This window comes from Mustelus asterias, chromosome 17 (assembly GCF_964213995.1).
Source record: "Mustelus asterias chromosome 17, sMusAst1.hap1.1, whole genome shotgun sequence".
NCBI classification, from domain to species: Eukaryota; Metazoa; Chordata; class Chondrichthyes; order Carcharhiniformes; family Triakidae; genus Mustelus; species Mustelus asterias.
In genome coordinates this window covers 84,878,908-84,883,668 of record NC_135817.1, presented here as the reverse complement: position 1 = coordinate 84,883,668, position 4,761 = coordinate 84,878,908, and the positions used below count along the sequence as shown (strand labels likewise).

The 4,761-nt window shown below is 53.2% G+C and overlaps 1 pseudogene; it reads right to left on the bottom strand.

Annotated features, from left to right (window-relative positions):
• Positions 1-4,578: 4,578 nt before the first annotated feature.
• On the bottom strand, positions 4,579-4,761 carry LOC144506685 (small nucleolar RNA U3; annotated as a pseudogene).

Below are 4,761 nucleotides of genomic sequence, written 5' to 3'. Positions count from 1 at the left end.
GTGTTGCTGTTGGGGTTAGGGATGGGTTGTTCTACTTGTTGCTGTTGGGGTTAGAGTTGGGCTGTTGCACCTTGTATTATAGTTATTGTGGTACATCCCAGTCGGGCTCCGCCTCCTGGGAGAGGTATAAAGGTCTCTGCTCTGTCTGGGACCCCTCAGTCTGGGATCGTGTATATAATTAGTAGCTGCATTGTTACAGCAAATAAAAGCCTTTATTTCCTGAGCATCAAGCCTCGTGTGTGATAACGCGCATCACTTTTATTTGCTGTAAATAAACTCTCGTCGAGAAAAAAAAAGAGTATGGAGCAGATATTGAAGCCTGAACGCCTTACACTAGATCCACGTGCGGTGGGCGCCTCTAACACCTTCGACCACTGGTTGAAATGTTTTGAGGACTACCTGGCAGCCTCCGCAGCGGTCACCACAGATGATGACAGACTCCGGGTCCTCCATGCGAGGGTAAGCGACACCGTCTACCTCGCGATCCGTGCGGCCACCGACTACACAAAGGCCCTCGAGCTTCTTAAGAAGCGTTATATTAAACCGCCCAACGAAATACACGCTCGTTACCTCTTAGCCACTCGACGACGGCAGTCCGGCGAAATGATGGAGGAATACGCGAACGAGCTCCTACAGCTAGCCAGGGGCTGTAACTGCAAAGCAGTGTCGGCAGAGCAGAATATGAACGACCTCGCTCGAGATGCGTTTGTGGCGGGAGTCGGATCATCATACACCCGACTCAAACTACTGGAGAAAGGTAACCTTGACCTCACCCAGGCAATAGAACTAGCGGAGATGCTGGAGACGGCCTCCAAAAGCCTAGTATTGTATCCTGAAGACCACGTGGAGACAACGTGGCAGGAGCAGTCGCCAATCCCTCCTCGTCCCTTGGATTCGAAATGCTGCGTGATGGCATGCTCACACTCGGGCCAGACGACAGCAGCAGCTCCGGGCGGCCCGTGGTGTTACTTCTGTGGGGGAGCGAAGCATCCTCGGCAACGATGTCCCGCTAAAGCTGCGTTGTGCTCTGCCTGCGGTAAGAAGGGGCACTATTTGAAAGTGTGCCGATCTAAATCTGCTTCTCGGAACAGCAGTGCGGCCTGCCATTCCTCAGAGCCCGGTTCTTTGTCGTCGACATCATCGAGGGTTTCGTCCACGTGCGAGGCCAGGACGACGCCATTACGGTCGATGGAGTTGGAGATGTGTGACCACCAGGGGTCGCTGAGTTTGGCGCCATCACCCACGTGCGACCTATGGGAGCAGCCATGTTGGTCGGCACCGACCGCGAATGACCAGCAGGGGTCATCCTCGTCAATTTCAGCTGCCTGCAGTGGCGCTCATGAACCAACGGTGGCGTCGATCATCCTGGACCAGGCCAAGCCTCATAGACTTGACAAATCTATGATGGACATTCAGGTAAATGACCACTTGATTTATTGTCTGTTTGACAGCGGGAGCACTGAGAGTTTTATCCACCCAGACGCTGTGAAGCGGTGTGGACTCCGGATTCAACCTGTCAAACAGACAATTTCTATGGCATCAAGGTCCCGGTCTGTCACCGTGCTAGGGAGTTGTGTGGTAACTTTAACGGTGCAAGGCACAGTTTACGAGCGTTTCAAGCTCCTGGTGTTGCCGCACCTTTGCGTGCCAATACTTCTCGGACTAAACTTCATGGTCCACTTGAGGAGTGTAACCCTACAGTACGGTGGGCCACTCCCTTCGCTTTCAGTGGGAGAACAGCAGCCTCCAAATTGCCCAACGCGCCCCGCCTGTAGCCTCTCGATGCTGAAGATTACCACACCCTCCCTGTTCCAGAATCTTGTGCCAGGCTGCAAGCCCATTGCGACTAAGAGTAGGCGTTACAGCGCTGAGGATCGGATCTTCATTCGATCTGAAGTTCAGCGGCTCCTCAAGGAAAGGATCATACAACCTAGCGCTAGTCCGTGGAGAGCGCAGGTCGTGGTGGTCAAGAGTGGGAACAAACCCCGGATGGTCATTGACTACAGTCAGACCATTAATAGATACACGCAGCTGGATGCGTATCCCCTCCCGTGCATATCTGACATGGTCAATCAGATTGCGCAGTACCGGGTGTTCTCCACCATAGACCTCAAGTCTGCCTACCACCAACTCCCCATTCGCCCAGAGGACCGACAATACACGGCTTTTGAGGCGGATGGTCGCTTGTATCACTTTCTCAGAGTTCCCTTTGGTGTCACCAATGGGGTCTCGGTCTTCCAGCGTGCTATGGACCGAATGGTGGACCAGAACGGGCTGCGGGCTACCTTCCCGTACCTGGATAACGTCACCATCTGCGGCCATGACCGGCAGGACCACGACACAAATCTCCTGAATTTCCTGCGCACTGCATCTCGCCTGAACCTGACCTACAACAGGGAGAAGTGTGTATTTCGTACGCGCCGTATCCATCCTCGGATACGTGGTGGAAAACGGGGTCATTGGCCCTGATGCAGACCGTATGCGTCCCCTCTCTGAACTTCCCCTGCCCACTAGTGCAAAAGCACTGAGAAGATGCTTAGGCTTCTTCTCTTATTATGCACAGTGGGTTCCCAATTACGCGGACAAAGCCCGTCCGCTCATTAAGTCCACTTCTTTTCCCCTAACACCAGAGGCCCGATTGACCTTTGATAAATTAAAAGCCGACATCGCGAAAGCTACGATGCACGCTGTTGATGAGTCCATCCCCTTTCAGGTGGAGAGCGATGCATCTGATTTCGCCCTGGCCGTCACACTTAACCAGGCGGGCAGGCCCGTCGCCTTTTTTTCCCGCACCCTCCAAGGCCCCGAAATTCGGCATTCAGCGGTGGAAAAGGAGGCCCAGGCCATTGTGGAGGCCGTCAGGCACTGGCGCCATTACTTGGCGGGAAAACGGTTCACCCTGATCATGGACCAGTGGTCCGCGGCGTTCATGTTTAATAACACGCTGAGGGGCAAGATCAAGAACGACAAGATCTTGCGGTGGAAAATTGAACTCTCCACCTATAACTATGACATCATGTATCGTCCAGGGAAACTCAATGAGCCCTCGGATGCCCTCTCGCGTGGAACATGCGCCAGTATACAGGAGGACCGTTTGCAGGCTCTGCATAATGACCTATGCCATCCTGGGGTCACTCGGCTCTACCACTTTATAAAAGCCCGCAATCTGCCCTACTCGGTGGAGGATGTCAGGTCCATAACAAGAAGCTGTTGGGTATGCGCGGAATGCAAACCGCACTTTTACCGACCTGACCGGGCACAATTAGTCAAGGCCATTCGTCCCTTCGAAAGACTGAGTGTCGATTTTAAGGGCCCCCTTCCCTCAACAGATCGGAATGTGTACTTCCTCAACATCATTGACGAGTATTCGAGATTCCCTTTTGTTATTCCCTGCTCTGTTACATCCGCTGCCACGGTTATCAAGGCATTCCGTGATCTTTTTACCCTGTTCGGGTACCCCAGCTACATTCACAGCGACAGGGGCTCGTTGTTCATGAGCGATGACTTGAGGCAATACCTGCTCTCATACGGGATTGCCTCCAGTAGAACCACGAGCTACAACCCTAGAGGTAACGGACAGGTGGAACGTGAGAATGCTACAGTCTGGAAGGCTGTCTTACTGGCGTTGAAGTCAAAAAGCCTTCCAGTCTCCCGTTGGAAAGAGGTGCTCCCTGATGCACTCCATTCCATACGCTCACTCCTGTGTACGGCAACCAATGCTACTCCCCATGAGAGGCTGTTTTCATTCCCTCAGAAGTCTTCCTCTGGGACCTCATTACCGTCTTGGTTGATGTACTCAGGACCTGTCCTCCTGCGGCGACATGTAAGGGCCCGCAAGTCCGACCCCTTGGTCGAACAGGTCCATCTCCTCCACGCCAACCCTCAGTATGCCTATGTGGCATACCCTGACGGGCGAGAGGACACGGTCTCGATCCGAGACCTGGCGCCAGCAGGGGACGTAGAAACCCCTGTCGCTCCCATACCCCCTGTTACAAACCCCATAACTCTTGTTTCCCCTCCGGACACGGCGCGGGCAGCATCGGGACCATTACTTAACCCTTTTACACCCGTGTACAGCTTGCCTGAGTCCAGAGGATGGTCGCCACTTCAGGGCGTGTCGGAACTCCATGGATTACCATCACCTCAGGGTCAACTGGCCCGTGAGTCTGTGGAGGAACAGTTGGACATCGCCTTGGGGAGAACGCCACCGCGAGTGCCTACTCCGGTGTCATCGCCGGTATTGAGGAGGTCACAACGACGGTGCGGTCCCCCTGACCGTCTGAACTTATAGGCTGGTGACAAATTATTCTGTTTTTTTGTACCCCGCCGGCCTTTGTCTTCAAAGGAGGGGTGAATGTGGTGAACCATCGTTGGTTCCCATTAGATAGTACTGAGCCAGGGTCTGGCCAGTACTACAAGTATGTATATATGTTGCTGTTGGGGTTAGGGATGGGTTGTTCTACTTGTTGCTGTTGGGGTTAGGGTTGGGCTGTTACACCTTGTATTATAGTTATTGTGGTACATCCCAGTCGGGCTCCGCCTCCTGGGAGAGGTATAAAGGTCTCTGCTCTGTCTGGGACCCCTCAGTCTGGGATCGTGTATATAATTAGTAGCTGCTTTGTTACAGCAAATAAAAGCCTTTATTTCCTGAGCATCAAGCCTCGTGTGTGATAACGCGCATCAATCCTCCTCCTGGTTTGTGAGACCAAACACATTTCTCGAGGAAAGAACTATAGAAATGATCCCTATGAGTATAATCTC